Here is a 22217-nt window from a genome sequence, read left to right as displayed (position 1 = left end):
GAGGTGCTGCTATTCTCCCATAATTCTTAACAAACTTGCGATAATACCCTGTCAACCCAAGAAATCCTCGCAGATGCTTTAAGGATGTGGGGATTTTCCATTCCTTAATGGCTTTAATTTTGCTAGGGTCTACCTTAACTCCTTCATGAGATACAATATGACCCAGATATTCCACCTCTTGTACTCTAAAGAAACATTTGGATCTTTTCGCATATAATTGATTCTCCTCCAATAGTTGTAGCACCCTGTCAACATGTTCAACATGATCCTTCCAAGTCTTGTTGTAGATTAGTATAACATCAAAAAATACTAACACAATTTTTCTAAGGAATGGTTTGAAAATGGAATTCATCAAACCTTGAAATGTTGAAGGTGCATTGGTAAGGCCAAAAGGCATGACCAAAAATTCATAATGACCCTCATGAGTTCTAAATGTTGTTTTTGGAATGTCCTCAGTCTTCATTCTGATTTGATGATATCCTGAACGAAGATCCAACTTGGTGAAGTAAATTGATCCATGCAATTCATCCAGTAATTCATCAATGACAGGAATCAGAAACTTATCTTTAATAGTGAGCTTGTTGAGCTCCTTATAATCCGGACACATGCGCCATGATCCATCCTTCTTGTGCACTAATACTATTGGAGCAGAGAAAGAACTTTGACTCGGTTGAATTATACCAGCCTCAAGCATTTGTGAAACCACACATTCAATTTCACTCTTTTGGGCATAGGGATATCTGTACGACCTGATGTTTGGAGGAACACTTCCTGGAATCAGATGAATAGCATGATCATGATCACGAATAGGTGGGAGACCTTTGGGAGTCTCAAATACCTTGGAATAATGTTCAAGACTTTTTGGAGATCTGGAGAAATAGATGATTCCAATGTGGAAACATCTAGCGAACATAATTGTGCAATTACACCCATTTTTTCCTTTCTTAGAAGCTTTGTCATATCGTTAGAGCTGATTATCTTTCCTGGTTTACCTGCAATACCCCTTAATTCAACTTCCTTTCCTACCACAGAAAATTTCATGAAAAGTTCTTGAAAATTAAGAGCTATTGTACCTAAGGATTATAGCCATTGGACTCCTAGTACAACATTAGCACCTCCCATTGGAACGGAAAGCATTGGGCTAGTCAATACATATTCTCCCATTGACAACTTGATATTATGGCACTTTCCAGAGCAATTTATTGTTCCTCTATTTGCAACCATCACTTGACACTCTGGTGCTGGATATAAGAAGCAATTCAATTCTTTTGCTACCTTACAATCAATAAAATTGTGGGTACTTCCTGAATCAATCAACACTATTACCTTTTTCTTCTTGATTTGTCCTTCTATCTTGATGGTTTGAGGAGTGGTAATTCCAGCCAATGCATTACAAGATATGGTCAGATTCATTTCTTCTTTATCTAGGCTTTGTTCCTGGAGTATATCCTCTTCTTTTGACCTTTCTTGCTCCTTTTCTTCTTCCTCTTCGCAATCTATGTAGAATAATTTCTTCTCATCACACTTATGACCTTTAGTGTATTTGCTATCACAACTGTAACAAATCCCTTTTGCTCTTTTTTCTTCCAATTTTTGTGGTGTCAACCTTATAGGTTGTCGAAGATTAGGGGCAACAACACTTCCATCTTTATAGTTGTGAGTGGTATGCTTCCTGGTTGCCATAATTTTGCTTTCTATTTTTCCTACTAACCAGAATGCCTTCTCTAATGAATCAAGTTCGCAAAGGCGAACATCATGTTGGATATTATCCTTTAAATACCCTATGAACACATCAATCCTATGCTCCTCTGGAATATCTTTTACCCTTATGTTCAATTTTTGGAACTCATCAATGTGCTCCATTATTGAACCCTTTTGTTTGAGACTTATCAATTGGCTAAAAAAAGTGTTGCTTTTTGTATTCTCATAATGTGCTGTCAATTCTTCCGTAAAAATTTCCCAAGTGATAATTTGTTTACGAGAGCAAATCCATTGATACCATACAAACTGATTTGGTTCCAAATATAAAGTTGCAATACGTACCTTTTGTGTTTTTTTCACATTATTGAGATCGAAAAATTGCTCCATCTGTAATATCCATGTTGCGGTATCCTTGCCATCAAACCTCCTCATATTGATTTTTGGAATATGGTGGGTGTTCGATCCCACATTGGAGTCTATGAAATCATGATTAACATTTTTTTTATTCGTATCATGAGTTTCCTTTACAACCTTTTCACCATTAGTAAGTATTTCTTGTAGAAAATTTGTCAAATCTGTCTTCAAATCTGCCATGTCTGTCTTCAAATCCGTCTTCAAATCTTCCATGTCTCTCTTCAAATCTGTCTTCAAATCTATCTTCAAATCATCCATCTTAGCTTCCATGCCCTTTATCTTAGATTCCACGACATTTATCTTAGCTTCTGTTAGCTTTTGTGAGCGTGACATTTGTTGCACTTGTTCTTGTAATTTTGATATATCATGTAGCATTTCTTCCTCTTCTTCATGAGTCATGCTAGGGCTTTCAGGTTGCTTACTAGGTGTTTGCATTTTCTTTCCTCGGGGCATCTGTTACTGATAATAATGCTCTACTATGCTCTTTGAATTCCTTCAAAATAAATTTTCAAACCAATCTTAAGAAAAAATTTAAAAGAATATACACAACTTTTTTCACTTTGTAGGAGCTCGATATTGCCTCTGATGTATCTCTATACTTTCAGATCATCTAGTTCTAAAATTGCGACCTGCAGTAGCCCTCTGTGTCCTCTTTCCAATGCCACCAATCTGATTCAAATTGGATTCTCCAAGGAAGAGTTATGCAAAATCTCCCACAGTGACCTGATTATAGACTAGCTCAGTAGAGCGAACTTGTACGACGTGCCCCGAGTCACTGTTTTGACCTTTGGCCCTGAAAAATATATACAAGAAACTAAAGTCTGTCCTCTTTCTGTACCTTCTTACGAAATTTCAATCAGATGCACGGAGATAAAGTTATGACAATTTTCCCCAGGTCACATGTTTGGAATGAAATTCAGGAGTCTGCAAGAAGACCAACTTCATCATATCATATCTCCGCAAATATAACACGAATAGCTCTAAAATTTGGACCCGAGATTCAACGTGATTTCTTCTCAAATGGTTTTTTTTTTATCTTCTGAAACATCGCAGAAAAAAGTTATAGCGAAAATGCCATGATGACATGTTTGGATCGGCGAAACCCTAGAATCCAAAGCTCTGATACCAAATGTTATGAAACCAGCTCAAGAAAAGATAGATCAACGCCTTAGAATTCAGCCTCTTCAAGGGGGAAACCTCCTTTACATTACATAAATGAACAATTCGTAGATGATTCAAATGACAAAATCTCCTTTCTATATATAGGAGTCTAAGGAGTCACAATATAACCCAGACGGCCTAACGATAATAATATAAAGCCACAAAAATAACAATAGAGGGATTCTATGGGGCCAGTAATAACCATATGGGGATAATATGGGCACAACAATATTAATAAAGGATGCAACTACAATATTAATGGGGTAATCACTAGTATTATAGGGACCCAACATACTAGTCATAGCATGCTCATGGAAATTAATGGAGACTATTGGGTACTAATTTCCCACAACGACCCTGCTCCTGAATATTGTACCATCATACTACTACATTTTCAAATTCCTTTTATTGTTGCTGCTAATTCTTATAGTCAGTTTCAACCACCCAACCGAGCATCTCCATGCTCCTTTTACTAAGAACATAAAGTCTTCCATTAGATTTAAAATAAATTGAAATGAATTCACATCATACCTCATCGGTAGGTCATCAATAAGGTACACTTGCAATCTTGTTCACCTCCCTTCACAAAGACTCAAACTAACATCTTTGAGCAAATCATCATGTATAAACATATCACATCAGGTTAGCTCAAAACACAACCATCATATATCAAAATCATAAATCACATGTAACCATCATAAACTAGAATCATAAATCACATGTAATCATCATAGAACAAAATCATAAATCACATGTAATCATCATATACCATAATCATAAATCACGTGTAATCATCATAGACCAAAATCACATGTACAATAAAAATGAAATAAAATATTGATGCTTATCCTTTAATCAATCCTTAGCTTCTACCTTGTCCTTATTCCATATGCACACCGGATCATTTTCCACATGCGAAAAATTTCTAGTGCCTTCTCCTCAAACATGTACACATACACATAATGTGAATCACACACATACAACCACATGTGACATACAACATCGTGCAATACATGCACCTACACCTAGTGTACAACACAACACATACATACACCTACACCCATTGTATGACACAACACAATACATACATACGCCTACACCTAGTGTACGACACAACATAATAGATACATACACCTACACCCGATGTACACCACAATACATATATTTACATAGAGTATGACGCAGTGAATACACATTTCAAGATACCAAGACTAGAAAATGCACATACATAGTACCACATGCCTACAACACAGCATGTATGACATACAAACAATACCACATGTACACTAGTACCATATGTACAACATGTACATTGTACCACATGTACCAAACACCACTTTCGCAACGTGTACACAACATCACGTGTACATGACACCAACTGCACAACATGTACACAATGCCATATGTACACTGCACCACCTATACAATATGTACACAATACCACATGTACAGAGCACCACATGCACGACATGTACACGACACCACATGTACACAACACTACATGCACACAACACCACATGTACAAAATTCCACATGCACAACATGCACACAACACCACATGTACAACATGTACACAACACCACATGTACAGTCATGCACACAACATCATATGTACATAGTACCATATGTACAACATGCACACGACACCATATGTACATAGTGTTGCATATACAACATGTATATGTACACAACACTGCATATCCAACATGAACACAACACTGCATATCCAACATGAACACAACACCTCATATCAGCATGTACACAATACGATATTTACACAACACCACATATCTAACATGTATGAAGCACCATCTATACCCAAAGCTGCATATGTAATATTCACCCAACCCTGTCTGTGCCACTCTCTACCTAACATTTCATAAACAATATGTACACACAACTCCGCATGCGCAAAAAAATCATAGATACAACATGTATAACATATAAAAAATATGAACAACAATAGTACCACAAATCCAAAATCAGACTCTCTCTACCAAGAAACCTTTATTCCAATGTCTTATCCGTGCTTATCCCAATATGTCACAGACGACACAGATTTCATTTCACTGGTGTATCCCTCTGTATAGCCTTACCATAACATAGACATAATATAATCACATAATATCAACTCATAACTAGATGATACTGACCTCATATATTTTTTAGGGCTTCTCTTCCCAAGTTATTCCTCGTAAGACTAGGAACCTCTTCATCCCATTCACCTACATAAATAATCATTCTTCCACAAGAATGATCCTTGATGACCTTCTCAAACAGTGACGTAGATACATAGACACATACATATATATAAACGTTAGCATAAACAATCATGATCCTCTCAGACAATGACATACATACATACATATGTACATATAAACAATAGCATAAAATAATCATGATGCATGATGACTTTGTTAGACATGAGATACATACATACACATATAGATATATAGACATCAACATAATCATGATCTCAACATAATTACCAGATAAGGTCAAGGTTAAGAGAACTCCCTTTATGTGTGCAATACATGCACACCATCAAGAACAACATTTCCCAACATAGCCAAGGCATATGATGCATCAAGTCCATTCACTTCACCTTTCCTATTACCTTTCTCATGACTACACTATCACTATCCATTTATACCAATGGACCGAACCAATCCAACCGAATGTCATATTATTAACCTCAGCTTCCCTTATACATGCACCTTGCTCCATCTCAACCTTACATCACATGTTGGATTTCATTAAGCTATCCCCATGGTCCACTAACTTTCCTCTATTCCCAACCAATTCCCAAGAATCTCAAAACATAAAAGGAAATACCAAGAAGCAAGAAAGAGAAACCAATAAAAATATGACACCACAACAAAGCAGTATGGCCATACACGAGACATAAACAAAGACACAATCAAGCACAAAAAATATTAAAAGACCAAAAGCACAAGATGAGCAACAAAAACTGTGACTCAATCCCCATGGTTCCCAGTTCTTCCAAAGGATATATGAACCTGGGCCTTCTTCAGAATTTCATAGTAGTCTCTTTTGACATGCACTCCCTGCATCATAATACCCTAAACACATAACTATCAGTGTATAAATAAATATGACAATACACTGGTTACCTTATCTTGTTGCGCCAATCATGTTTCCTTATAACTAGACACATAAATGAAATATCTTAAGGGACTCTGATTCCCTTGAGGGATTGGGATATAACTAGAAACTAGCTAATGTACCTGTCAAATACATGTCCATGAATATAGTACATATCCACATAATTTCAAACAAATCATGGTTAAGAAGACTTCATGTATGAAAAGAACTCATTCATTTGGAATTATGGTTTTCAAACATAGCTAAAGGAATTCTTGCCCAATTCCTTTCTTTTACCTATTTACCTTGTTGCAATTGATACTTACCATGTATTGTCACATCACCCAATTTTTAGTTATATAAACACGTCAATTGTTATCTTGTCACGCTAATACCAAGCATGTGTCCTGCAATTTTTCACACATGTCGATCAGATGTTCCAAAGATCAAGGCAACACATCTATTACTTGGAAATCAACCTTCACCAATCTAACAACCATGTCATAATCAGAATCAACTCACATTCATCAATCATAATACATAATGTTACACTCAAGTACATATCAACTTGCTCAACACATATTTGTTAGTACGACCATCTTAAAACCTGATCATTTCTTTATGCAATCTTACAGATGCATACTCATATCACTCAAGTAATCAAACATTTAGACAACAAACAGATGACATAACGATCGCAAAACACTCCAACACCAAATAAACGACATATTCAAACATTCAAAAACCAAATAGACGACATTAGCATAATCAATCTACATTAGCACGATATAACTTCACAACATATCAACTCAAACATAAATGAGGTCATGATATCCATAATAGTCACTAGCTAACATGTTCACATCATAAAATCATAAACAATTATCATTCATACATAATAATCACATCTACACGTTCGGTCTAGATTAATATGACATAATATCACATCATGTTAACTCATACATGAATGTCATAACCCTAAACATTTGCATAGAACAATCCAACTTAATATGATACATATAACATCAATATCTTAATGTAATAACCCTAATCATCAAGTTACTAGCATATAACAACAAGTTAACCTATAACATACTCATCAACAAAATATAACGTAATCATCAAGTTATCTAACATAAAACAACGATAGCAATGCATTACACCACAAGTTACTATCATTCATGACTATGTGACACATGTGCATATGACTACACTAACAAACTAGAATCTATCATGTATGTAACCATAATAATAATATACTAATAAGAATATAATTAACCCTAATGCTTATAACAAACATTAACCAACATACCTGCATGCCCATCATACAAACATGTATGGTGATATGCTCTTACCTTGAAGTCCATTGTTACAACTTCAATTTAATGATCTGCATCTCCTACTCTATCTCAATCAAGACATTATAATCATAACATAAAAACTAAATCATGATGAAATAATTACATACAATGACTTCACAATGCATGTCTGACCTACCATACATGCATATCCATAACCATGAGAATGCATACATAACAACATATAGACACTAGCATGCATAACAATTGCATATACAACCATACACTCATGATCACACATTCCACAAGAATGCCATCATCCTTCACATTGCAACTTGCCAACTGATCCTCAAAAGCCTTTTTATCAATGAGGCCTCTATTTTCTTCATTTTTCATTATTTTCCTTAAATTTCCTCCTCACATGCAACCTGTGACCTTTCAACTTCCTTTTCTCCTAATTTCCATTATTTTCATAAATAAATGTGCCAAAAATGTCACTTTTCCTTTCCAAAGCCTTTGTTATTACCTTTGCCAATTTCCTTAGCCATAATAAATAGAAGTGACACCCCACTAAGATTTTTTTTCCCACCATTCAATTTGGAATACGTGTCCCATGACCATGGTCTTATATATATTTACATGAATTTTTAACCAGGGTTGTTACAAAAAGTCACCCTATGAACTTCAATACCAAAGTTTTAAAGGAATCCAAAGAAAAAAAGTAGTTATATAGTTCAACAAAATATGGCATCAGAAATCTTAATTTGATGGGCCAATACCTCAAGAATGGATAACCAAAGTAATTTCAAATGAAATGTAGTAAATGAAGATATCAAATTTTCAGGAATTTGGGAAATGATGTTAATCATGATATGTTATACACAATATGGGAAGTTATTATTATATTGTTTTAATATTAATTGTATATATTTGTATTAGAAAAATATGTGCTCTTGGCACAATAATTTACATTCGATATTTTGAGATTTGATTCTTCATGAATTGCTCAAAAATGGCTTGAGGTTGTCAACTCCCGTATAACAATTTTGATATGTGTGTGTGTGTCTGTATTTGTCTTTTACAGACTCAATATAAATCTAAGTATAAGAAATATGATTTTTATGTGTTAGGATCAACAATGTTGCAGAGCACAAGGCATACCCTTAGCTTGTCTTACACACTTGAATTACACACAAATTATTTATTCCCTCTTGCAATTCTCCTCCCTAAATTAACTAGTTGAGACTTTATTTATACAAATTATATGGGTAAATCGGTGAGACCAAGCATACAAATGTCGTTTTCCTAAGATGCTAAAGTTGTCATAAAAGATATATGAGGTACTGAACATGATCCAATATTATCTCATCCTTGTTGAAAGTTGTATCTAGTGGTTGTATTCATAATTGTATTTGGCTCATGACTTGATGTAATCATTATTATACTTGTCAAAAGAATATATATATTTATAAAAATAAAATTATGTATTTAAGAATCGACTTCTTGACCATGGTCATTGGTCCTACGTCCAAGCACCCATTGAGTGCTCTAGAGGTTCAGCTCTGAGTCAAAACCAAAGTCATGATGTAAAAGACACATTGGGGCACATGTAAGAAGAAAAGGAAATATTATTTTGTTATAAAGAAAAATCTAGAATCCACCAAAGATTAGGTCAGCCAACCCTTCATGTTGGCTTAGAAGAGACCATTACAGCACTTGAGTAGCATATATAAAGGGAGTAATTTTACCTCCATTATACACACACTTGGCATACTTTGATCTAAGGAAAGAGGGAAATGTGAGGAACTTAAAGGAAGAGCATAAGGAATCAAAGAAGGTTTGAGTTTTTCAAAGACATTGTTAGATTTCGTTTGAGGAGTAGATCTATGGTTGGGTAGCTGAGTTGGTATTGGTGAGTTGATCTTGTGTTTATGGTCTTGGAATTCTTCTTTGAATTGATTCTATAAGAAGGAGTTCTCTGGGTTTTTCCCTGGCTTGGAGCCTATCTCTAGTGTTCTATTGTTGCATTTGTATTGGTGATGAAAGAATATAATAACTGATAAAAGAATCATAATATATCACAATAACTTGTTAAAGTATCAAAGAAATAATTAAAGAAACATAAACCATATGCTACCCTAGATTTGTCAACATGGTATCAATGAAAAGGATAGTAACTTGAGGTAGCTAGAAGATCAAATTTTCAAAGTAAAGAAGGCTCCAATAATAGCCCTTGAGGACTGGGCTTCTACAATAAAGAGGAATGAATTATAAGAGAGAATTTTTGGGCATGTTTTTATGCCACAAGCCTAAGCTACAGGAGCGAGGAATTTGTAAGAGCTAAGATGCATTATTTTTTAGGACTGAAAGGCTAGGCATCTAGCCTAGAAAAAATAAATCCCTTTGGATGAGAGATCAAAGTTTTGCGTACAATTCTTAAGGTCTGAAATTCATGTTCTTAGACTAAAGATAGAGTATTTGAATTAAGTTTGAGAAGCCTTTTTTAAAAGACCAATATCAAGGATGTGTAGTAGCATTGAAGGCCTATTAAAAGAACTAATGTGAAGACTATAGTCACCATTAAAAAAAAACAGGATTCCTTTAAAAGAGGATGAAATCATGCGCATAAGATAAAAAAAATTGTTAAAAAATATTTAAGGTCTTGTGTATAAGTTCAAGCATTTTAAAAGGATCTATTAGAGGCACATATTTATTCATTGAAAAGGAACCCGAATCAACTCAAAGATCGAAAACTATAAGGAGTATTATGTGTAAGACCACTGATATTTTTTAAGTGATAGAAGCTTCACACTTTTGTGTAAAAATTACAATGAAATCGGGTTGCAAGTATTTTGTTTGAGATTCGAATTTCTGAAGCATCTAATCTAGCTCTCTACAGGAGATCTGAAATACACAACTAAATTTTTGTGTATGCAATTGGAATTGCAATGATAAGATTACAAGGTCGATTTGTGGTTGAATTGATAACATGATTAATAAAATCATTTTCAATAACTATAGTAAGTCGTAACCAAAGGGTCAAAAGTCACCCTATGAACTACAACACCAAAGTGTTGAAATTGGAAACTAGGGCCAACTTCCACCTTAGGACAGATCATATGATGGAGATGATTATTTCATTGGATTCCTCTTTCGGAGAGGTACAATTTTGATATAAAGATCATCTAATTAGGACAAGTAGAAATGGAATTTTGAATTTATTCTTCTCATGGACAAATTGTCAAGGTCGACTTTAGTCAAATGTAGGCTCATGAAGCCCAATGGATGTGTCTCCTCACCCTTAATGAATTGTATAAATAGGAATGACCCTTCTCTCCTTTGGACACTCACTCATCTCATCATATCATATTCTCTTTCGTCTCTTAATTGGTTTGTAGACATGGAGGCTCTTTCTTCTTCGAATGTGTGGAAGGAAGGCTGACTTCAGGAGGCCGAATTTTTTGTGATTAGGGCAGCATTAACCAATGTTGAATTGGATACTTTGACCAAGTGTTGACTTCTATTTTTGGGCCATAACTTTGATATTTTTAGGATGCATTCTTTGGCACACATATTGAGGCGATTGGGACAATTTGACCACATTGACTGCAACATTGACTTTTTGTTTGACTGTAGAAATTACAAAAAGGATTGTTTTGGTTGACCAAGTTGTTTCAGTTGAATTTGACCCTATCTAGAGGTTGTACTATTCGATTGTTGACTGAGATAATTAGAGGTTTATTTTGGATAGCTTTGACCACTATTGAATTTTTTGTTAGGGTTGCATTGACTATTGATTTGATTGTTGATTTGGAAAATCTGTTTTGGGCTTGTATTTATGATAATTTTGCTATATCTCCCCCATACTTAAATTCAAAAAGAGTCAAGGGATCTCTACTTGAATGGTTCATGAGGCACAATACTTGCTAAGGTTTTGCAAATGGGGTAGCAAGCTAAGTGGGCTTGATTGTGGGGAAAAACTCCACAATTAAGCGCGCTTGAGCCAGAGGAGTTCTGGGATGGGTGACCTCCTGGGAAGTCCTGGTTACCGGGTGCAAGCCCCGGAAGTGATGATTGATGCTATGTGATTCGTTCTCCACATTTCACTAGTTTCAATCCCACTTCTTCACCCCTGTGAGCATCACCCGATGCAATGAGTGCTAAGTGAACTATTCAAAATCATGAGAAATTAGTCAGTTACGACTACCTCTCATGGAAATGGTCATACGTGAATGATCTTACTTAACGCAGTTGAATCCCAAAATGATATCTAGTACTAAGAATATTTCATCAAATGGTTTCGCCGCATTGGGTTTTGTCCCTAGCATCTACCACATCTTGTGTCTTCTTATATTGGTTTGTCTTCTACATATGATGTTATGTTCTATCTACATGTACTATCAATGTGTATAATTCAATATGATTTCTATTTGATATAATTAGAAATTGTCATTGGGCTGCTAAAGGAACATTGAAGTAAATTGTCTTAAGTATAGAACATACCATTTTTATCTAAAATTAACATGGTATCAGAGATCAGGTGAAGAAAAAGCCCAAGCAAGAGTTAAGGAAACCAGTCAATAAAGGAAATTATTGGACAAGGACTTGGAATTAGTCCCAATGACGACTACATATTTCTTCAAATCTTAGGACAAGCTCAAGGAAAAATTCGACTATCATGCATAGAAGATGACTTTGGATTTGACATTAGAAGAGAATGATGCCATGGAATATGTTAAAGGAAGAATAGCATAGCCTCCTTCAAATGCACCCACTATTGCACAAACCAATTATAAGAAATTTGAGGTTAAAGCTAAGAATATTATTGTTAATTCTATTCATAAGCCTTTGGTTTCCTATATTTCTGATTTGGAAACATCTAAGGAGATGTATGAAAATCTGGTTGGGATGTTAAAAGTAAACAATGCAAATCAAATTCTCTCTCTAGAACAAGATGAAAGATATTTAGATGGATAGAGGAGAATCCATCCAGTCCTACTTCATGAGGATTACTGGGATAAAGAATGATCTCCTTCCTATTGGTGACATCTGATCCGGATTTAAACAAGAACGCATTAAAATAAAGAGATAACCATAAAGATAGATATGCAGTGGAAATAATACTTCATTTCAATACTATGAAATACTGAAATATGCTTACAAATAGAAATGGAAATAAACCAGCTAGGGCGATGGTATCATATCTCTGAGAAGAGATGTGGTGGCTACATGCCTCTGAACTGTTCTAAACTATGTTACAATGAGGCTCGAAGGCCTTTTTATTGTTGAGAAACAGTGGAAAACATTCCAAAACCTAACCCTAGAAGATGAAACGCCAAATTGTGGGCCCCGTTTTTGGGTAAGTTGGTACATCAACTTCCTGGGGTCGTGAATTGGTCGTATTATCTCCGTTTGACGTGAATGATAGCCCATTGGAAAGATCTCTCCGAGGACTATGACGGAAGTTTAGGACCTGAAAAACTGCTAAAAATAGTAAATTGCGCTATAATTAAGGAAAATGAAAAACTGAAAGGGACAGTTGTGGGGGTACAGATGGGATAGGTGGGTGGCCACCAACATCCACCTAGATCATTCCTCCCCCCTTAGGAAGCAATGTTCCCCATTGCATTGAGTTCCTCCCTGAGATGAGGAAGCTTCTGCTCGGTTGGGTCTCTGGTGAGTTGTTCTACAATCTTTGATGTGTCCAGGAATGGTGGGAAGCATGGTCGATGATGGTCGACATTGAACACTCGGTGCAAGCGAAGGAATGGAGGAATGTTGTGCTTCCAAGCATTATTTCCTGTAGCCTTGGTACTAGTGTAAGAACCATGTCGGAGTGGTCTGAGTTTCTGATGGGTTCTGGTAAGGCATTCTTTCTACAGGTGTAACCAAAATTTGTTGCCCACCTGAAACTTATGTGGTACCCCTGTGGGTGAGGAGAAGTTGTTCTTGTGTTTTGTCATGATCGTATCCCTTTGCTGCTGCTGCTGTGTGGAGGAATCCTTCTTGGGGGTCATGGATGTAGCAACGATCTTCCCCTTACTTTGGGAGCGAACTAGACAGAAAATAAATTTCCTAGTCTGTGAGATGAGCTTGCTACCTTTCTTAGCAGTGATCAAAGAGGTGGCGGTAGGTGGGGCTACCTCCGGTATCTTGTATAATGAATTATCCAATGAAATAATGATAATGCGGGGCCTTGACTCATACACAGCATGTTGCCTCCACAAGTATGGCTGGCCTAATAATACATCGCAAACATCTAGAGGTGTAACATCAAACAATACCTCGTCTGTGAAGGGCTTGATGCCGTAGGGAAGGCAGCATTGCTGGCGAACTTTGAGATCTCGTCCTCCAAGAAGCTACCCGACACTGTACGGCTGTGGGTGTGGTGTAGTCGGTAGGCCCAACCGCTTCACGACCTCTACTGAAATAAGGTTCTTTTGGCTGCCACTATCGACAATGAATTGCAGTGGTGAACCCTTCACCCACATTTGTGAGTGGAAAAGGTGCTCCCCCTCCTCTAGGTCTTCTGGCTCATTCTTCTGGATCTTGGCAGTGGTAATAGTGGCACTAGGCTCTACATAAATGATATGCTTCCCTTTTCCATTCCCCTTGTCGGGTTTTGGCTTAGGGTCGGAACATGCATCTGATTCGGAAGCCTTCAACTCAGCCACCAGCGACTTCTTGGTCCGACACTCACTTGTGTTATGAGTGGGACTCTTGTGGAACTCACACCACTTTCCTGTGTCCTTCTTCGGCTTCGTGGTGTTGTTCTTTTCTTGCGGCTTCGATAGGTTGTCTTGGGTCACCCCGCCTTGGCTTTGTCCTTTGAGCTTCGGATTTGCAGATCCAAAGTCTCGCTTCTTCTGTTTGAACTTTTTCTCGATTTTGACAGCGTATCGGTATGCTGTGCCAAGTGAGGAGATGTTCAAGAACTCCATCTCTTCCTGGATGTATCTGTGTAGGTAGCCGCGGTATTTTAGTACCAGATGCAACGCAGAATCTTTGATACCCAACTGTGTGTGAAGGGTACAGGAAATGTTTGTGAACTCTGGCACATCTTGGTCTCGTCCCTGCTGTAGTGTGGTCCATTTGATGTATTTGTCCTCATAGCTTTTTAGAGGGTAGTACTACTCCTTGATGGCATTCCGAAAGTCATTCCAAGTGGGTGCTGCTGAAAATAGTGAGCCTGTACTTTCATCCTTCTGCTCGCAGTAGGTTTCCCACCAGTCCTTGATGTGGGGGGCTGCTTTGAGAAGAGCGAAAACAATCTTTTCTCGACTTGAAAATTCATGAACAGAAAAATACCCATCTAGTAGATTTAACCATTTATCTACGGCATCTGCGTCTATTTGACCCTCGAAGATGGGGATTTCAAACTTAACTTGTACCTTAAAGGGTGTGGCATTTCCAGAGTAGCTGTTGGAAGCCGATGCGTCACCTCTGGGTAGCCGCTGAAGGATCTAGGCAAAGCTGCCCATCATCGCGTTCCTTTATCGCTTGAGGGCTTCTTCGAGCAAGATTTTGATAGGATCTCCTGCCCCTCTTTTTTCTTCTCATCCGCCATGGGAGGTCATTGAGATTTACGAGGCTAGTCTTGCAAAGGTTTGACCAGTTCAAGCCCTAACTCCTTATATCTCGACCTCATTGGGGACATGCAAATAAAAACAGATAAAAAGCAGACCGCTCTGATACCACTGATCCGGATTTAAACAGGAACACAATAAAATACAGAGATAACCATAAAGATAGATATGCATGTAGGAATTTACAGGGTAAGTTCCTCAGAAAGAATACCAAGAGGACACCGCTCACAACCAGATCTCAAATCAATACACCAGTATTTTTGACGTGGTTAAAACCCTCAGAGTGCAAGGAGGGAAACAGTCCACGGCCTGTCCCAACGTGGGTACAGACAATTTATTAATCAAAGAATGAAAATTTACATAAGCTTCTCTCATGCACGGATTACCCGAACAATGACCCTCCATGCGCTTTAAATAGAACTCATGGACCAATCGGGTGTCAAGCCACGGATCAAGTGTCGATAATACCGAGGTGAGAGTGAACCGTCGGATCACTACATATCGTGACCGTCGGATTGTAAGTTACAATATGTACAACGGTAAAGAAACACACTTTACCTAACTCTATACCTAACTCTAAACTAGACCAAGTTGAACTTAACTATATCCTATGTGTCGGAATATCCTAACATCCCCCCTTAAGAACAACTTGGGATAGGATTGAAGGATTTACAAATATGACACAATAGGAGAAGGAAGGAGGCACTAGAGCCTATCCCCCCTTAGTGACAACTTCCTGAACTCCAAGCATATATCGAAGTTTAGTGAACTTCGCCTCTGTGAGAGCCTTTGTGAAGATGTCTGCAACCTGATCATCTGTTGGACAATATTGCACTTCAAGAACATGGTCATGAATGAGCTTTCTGATGAAGTGCATGTGTAGTTCGATGTGTTTGCTGCGCTGATGCTGACTGGATCTTTGCATAGCTGAATGGCACTTTGATTATCACACCAAAGTGTGGTTGGATGCTGCTGCTCAAAGCCAAACTCTGATAGGATCTGACGAAGCCACAAGGCTTCCTTACTAGCTTCCACGGCACCACGATACTCTGCTTCTGCTGACGAAAGAGAAATGGCAGCCTGTTTCTTACAAGCCCATGTAATTGGTCCTGAACCAAGAGTGAAGACATAACCGGCAGTAGACTTCCGATCATCAGGGTCACCAGCCCAATCAGAATCAGTGAAACCAACTAACAGAGGAGCTGCTTTGGCACTGTAATGAATCCCAAACTGTACTGTACCTCGAACATAACGAAGTATTCTTTTAGCTGCTTTCCAATGACTTTCACGGGGGTTTTGCATAAAACGAGCAACAAGGCCAACAGCAAAGGAAAGATCAGGACGAGTATGGGTTAAATACAAGAGTTTTCCTACAAGTTGACGGTATAAGGTAGCATCAACTTCAGGAGAAGTACAAGAGACTGAAAGTTTGACTCCAGACTGAAAGGGAGAAGGGGCTGGCTTACAGTCTTCCATGTGAAAATGACGAAGAATATCACAAGCATACTTGGACTGGGAAAGGGAAATACCTTCCTTGGATTGCAAGACTTGAAGACCGAGAAAATAGTGTAAGTGTCCTAAGTCTGTCATTTCAAATTTCTTTTTAAGGCTAGACTTCACATGGTTTATAAGGTTGGGATCACTACCAGTAAGGATAAGATCATCAACATAAAGAACAAGGATGATAAGAGAGTTGCCCACTTTCTTGGTGTAGACAGTATTGTCAGAATGACACCTAGAAAAGCCAGATTCTAAAAGAAAGCTATCCATTTTGGCATACCAAGCCGAGGAGCTTGCTTGAGACCATAAAGGGATTTCTTAAGTCGACAAACAAGGCTGGAGTCTGTTTGTATGAAGCCAATGGGTTGTTCCATATAGATTTCTTCCTGCAAGTCCCCATGCAAGAAGGCAGATTTAACATCCATCTGATGGACTTCCCATTTTAAAGAGGCAGCAAGGGAAAGAACAAGGCGGATAGAGTTCATTTTGGCAACAGGGGAGAAGGTTTCAGTGTAGTCAATGCCTTCAACCTGTGAAAAGCCCTTAGCAACTAGACGAGCTTTATGTTTATCAACTTTCCCATCTGGTCCATACTTGGTTCTGTAAACCCATTTGCATCTAACAAGTTTGCGTCCCTTTGGTAGAGGAACAAGATCCCATGTATCATTTGTCATCAATGAATGATATTCTTCATTCATAGCTGCTTCCCAATGTGGATGGCCTGAAGCTTCTGCAAAAGTGTCAGGATCATGATTTACTGGAGCTTGAGCCAGTAAAGAAGAGGCTCTTTCAAACTGAGAACGTGTACGTCGCTGATCTGTAGGATCACCGGCAAGATCACCTGCTGCATCCCGAGTAGCACGGACCCATCTTGGAAGTTGAGGATCCTGAGAAGGTGGGGAGGATTATCATCCTCGCTTTCATCATCAGAAGAAGAAATGTTTTCAAAGATAGAAGAGATAGGAAGAGGTGGCACATCCGCCGGACTAGGCTCGCAGGCCGATTTATTTTCATCAAATTTTACATCTCTTCTAATGATAACATTTTTGGACTTAAATGGAATAAGTCTATAACCTTTTACATCTTCAGAATATCCAACAAAAGTACATTTCTCACTCTTAGGTTCTAAAGCTTTATGCTTTTCATCTGGAATATGGGCCCATGCTTCACTTCCAAACACACGAAAGTGACTTACATCTGGTTTAATGGAACTCCAAGCTTCTTCTGGAGTGATATTCTCTAGAACCTTAGTAGGAGTGCGATTGATTATATAATTTGCACAATTAATTGCTTCGGCCCAAAAACTAAGACTGAGTCCTTTAGATTGCAGCATACAATTAGCCATTTCCTTTAAGGTGCGATTTTTCCTTTCAGCTACACCATTTTGTTGTGGAGTGTATGGAACAGTATGTTGCATTTGAATTCCATTTTCGGTGCAAAAGTTGATGAATGCATTTTTAACATATTCTCCACCATTATCAGTTCTTAGCTTAAGAATTTGATGTCCAGATTGTTTTTCAACAAATGCTTTGAAGGCCAAAAAGGTGGTAAATACTTCGCTCTTGAGTTTTAAGAAGTATACCCAAGTGCGTCTGGAGAAATCATCAATGAAAGTTAAGAAGTACTTGCAGCCAGAGAATGAAGCAACAGGAAGAGGACCACATAAATCACTGTGCACAAGCTGTAAAGGGGCTGAGGCGTGCCAAGAGGCACGTTTGTCAAAACTGTCCCGATGATGTTTTCCGAGTACACATCCGGAACAAACACCATCTTGCAAGATACCATAGGAAGACCTGTCACCATATTTTCTTTACATAGATGCTGAAGGGAGCGATAGTTTAAGTGACCAAACCGCTCATGCCAAAGTTTGCTCACTTCATCATTATGAGCAACAAATACTGAGGGAAGATGGGATGACCCAAAGTTGTGAAACTTATACAACCTTTTGGAATCATCAGCAAGACCAGTAGCTAGAATCTGTTTAGGATCTTTTAGATCCTTGATTACAACATCATGAGGTGAAAATTCAACAATTTTACCTTCACCTGAATGAGTTATCTGATAGACAGATAGAAGGTTGCAGGATAAGTTTGGAACACATAATACATCATTGAAACTGACCATTGTCTAGATGAACAGTTCCAGTCCCTACAACATTAAGAGATCTATCATCACCAACATATATATTTTTGGTGTTACAATCATTTAAAGAAGAAAACATGGCTTGGTTTTTGGCCATGTGACAAGAGGCTCCAGAATCAATGAGCCACTCATGAGAATGAGAAGAAGAAGAAGATACATTTAATGCATAACCAGACTGAGATGATTGACGATGACATGCAGAAATGCCGTTCCGGAAGTTGAAGTTGAAGTAGGCTCCAGATGGATGTTATGTTTCTTCATTGCGGCTTCCAAGGCTTCCATCTTCTTAAAGCATTTAGATTCTAAGTGGCCATCTCGATTACAAAAGTTACAATGTCTGTCAGTCTTCTTCCATTTGTTTTTATTGGTCTTGTCATATTGCTGAAATGATCTTTCATCTTGAGGCTGAGTTGGTTTAGGACCATTCCTTTGAGGATAAGACTTCTTAGGATTCTTTGAATTTGGTTGCTGCTGGGCGGCTAACGCTTTCGAGGAAGAGTTTCCAAGATTAAGAAGACCAAGGTGTAAGAGTTTTTCTTGTTCTCTTATTAAGGAATCACAAAAGGAGTCAAAGGAAGGGGGCTTGTAGTCTTTGCCTTGACAAATGAAAGCTTCCCTTGTAGAATGGAAAGTGGAAACAAATACAGAGTAGGCTGGTCCCAACTTAGTAAGGATGGAATAAATAAGGTTACCATCTTCTTTCTTAACTTTAACACCTTCCAAGAGATATCTAAGGGTCTTGAATTTGGACAAGAAATCTTCAATGCAAGAAAAATTATTAGGATCCAAAGTAAGCAACTCATTCTCAAGTTGATGGGCTCTAATTTCATTTTTAATCCCAAAAACTTTAGCAAGTTTTTCTAATGCTTCATGAGGAGTTTCAATTTCTGCAATGTGGAATCTAAGATCAGGAGAAACAGACATTCCTATCAAACCACGTGCTTGATCTTGTCTATTTTCCCATTTTTCGGCCTTGTCTTCATCTTTGGGTTTCTTCTCTTGGTCTGTGGCTATTCTGAAGAGACCTTTACTTCTAAGTAAATCTCCATGTAGGCTACCCATTGGAAGTAGTTAGTGCTGTCAAGAATGACTTGGCATGGACTTTCCATTTTTTGAAAAAAACTGAAGCTGAAGATGCTGAAAGTAAGTGGTCCAATGGATAGATCTCGAAAAAATAGGCGGTTTTAAAAAAAACGGCTCTGAAAAAGGCTTCCGGATGAAGAAGTTATGGCTTTTTGAAAAAAATTGTTGACGTTGCGGCAAAGTGCGCGAATGTGCGGGAATGAAAAAATCCGCCCCCACAAAATGGAGACTTGAACCCAAGACCTCTACTCTCTTAAAAAGGTCTTTGAACCAATTGATCTATACAAAATATTAGAGAGAGAGAGAGAGAGAGAGAGAGAGAGAGAGAGAGAGGGGGGGGGGGGGGGGGGGGGGGGGGGCTTTGCGTGCTTGCCTTGGGAAGCTCTTTTCCTACACAAAACACAAAACACAAAACCCAACACGAATATGCAAAGAAAAAACGAACCTTACGGCTCGAAGTTAGCTTTAGCCAAAAAACTAGAAATTTTAAAAAAAAATCTCAAAGTTAGCTTTTAGCCGAAAAACTAAATATTTTTCTCAATGTTTCTGATTTTCCGAGATCACACTAAGGTGCAGGGAAAAGAGCATACGCATGAGAAAAATCCTTTCTTTCTGTTTCTGATTTGCCCAGATCGCACAGAGTCGCAGGGCAAAGAGCATACGCAGAAATGAAAGGTATAGATCCGAAAAAAAAAAAGGCTAAATAAACCGAAACCGAAATAAGCAGAGAGAAAATGACAGTAAACTGCAAAAAAAAACACTGTATACCTCCCGATCTGAAAAATGACGCAGCTAGGGCTACCGGAAACCTTTTCGCGTGAAACGAAAGGGGTTCCTCACTGAAACAGATGCTCCGAACGCAACAGAGCAGTCCTCTCGGCCCGAAAGCAGTCAGAAACAGCAGATCTAGGAAACGACAGCCGCATGCAGTTCTACCGGCTTCAGATTTGGATCACCAACGGACGCGGCCCTCAAATAGCTCTGATACCATGTAGGAATTTACAGGGTAAGTTCCTCAGAAAGAATACCAAAAGGACACCGCTCACAACCAGATCTCAAATCAATACACCAGTATTTTTGACGTGGTTAAAACCCTCAGAGTGCAAGGAGGGAAACAGTCCACGGCCTGTCCCAACGTGGGTACAGACAATTTATTAATCAAAGAATGAAAATTTACATAAGCTTCTCTCATGCACGGATTACCCGAACAATGACCCTCCATGCGCTTTAAATAGAACTCATGGACCAATCGGGTGTCAAGCCACGGATCAAGTGTCGATAATACCGAGGTGAGAGTGAACCGTCGGATCACTACATATCGTGACCGTCGGATTGTAAGTTACAAAATGTACAACGGTAAAGAAACACACTTTACCTAACTCTATACCTAACTCTAAACTAGACCAAGTTGAACTTAACTATATCCTATGTGTCGGAATATCCTAACAATGCAGTGGAATAATACTTCATTCATTACTGTGAAATATTGAAACATATGCTTACAAAATAGAAATGGAAATAACCAGCTAGGGCGATGGTAGAAAAAACTTATCTTTGAGAGAGAATTGTCGATGTGGCGGCTACTTGCCTCGAACTGTTCTAAACTATGTTACAATGAGGCTTGGAGGCCTTTTTATTGTTGGGAAACAATGGAAAACATTCCAAACCTAACCCTAGAAAGATGAAACGCCAAATTGTTGGGGCCCCATTTTTGGGAAGTTGGTACATCAACTTCCTGGGGTCGCGAATTGGTCATATTATCTCCATTTCACGTGCATGATAGCCCGTTGGAAAGATCTCTCCGAGGACTACGATGAAAAATAGAATTTTTTGACAGAAAAATCGCTCGCAATAGATTTCCCAAAAAACGTCGTTTAGGGCTCAACACGGGCTCCGGAAGTTTAGGACCTGAAAAATTCTAAAAATAGTAAACTGTGCTATAATTAAGGAAACTGAAAAACTGAAAGGGACAGTTGTGGGGTCCAGATGGGATAGGTGGGTGGCCACCAACATCCACCTGGATCAACATCGTTGGTGACTGGGAGCTATCTCTTTTCACTTGGGGGCCTTACAAGAGATTTGGATGTGTTCAACACAACCATTCTCAACAATGACAAGATTCCAGGATTTGATGAATTATTAGCCAGATGCACTCAAGAAGAAATAAGGATGATGGAAAGAGACAAGCCCTCAAATGGAAACAATCATATCGCCTTCTTCGCTCAAT

Source organism: Pinus tabuliformis, chromosome 5_2 (genome assembly GCF_031772625.1).
Source record: "Pinus tabuliformis cultivar Carrire ecotype Pingquan chromosome 5_2, CPIR1, whole genome shotgun sequence".
NCBI classification, from domain to species: Eukaryota; Viridiplantae; Streptophyta; class Pinopsida; order Pinales; family Pinaceae; genus Pinus; species Pinus tabuliformis.
This window is presented reverse-complemented; position numbering follows the sequence as displayed.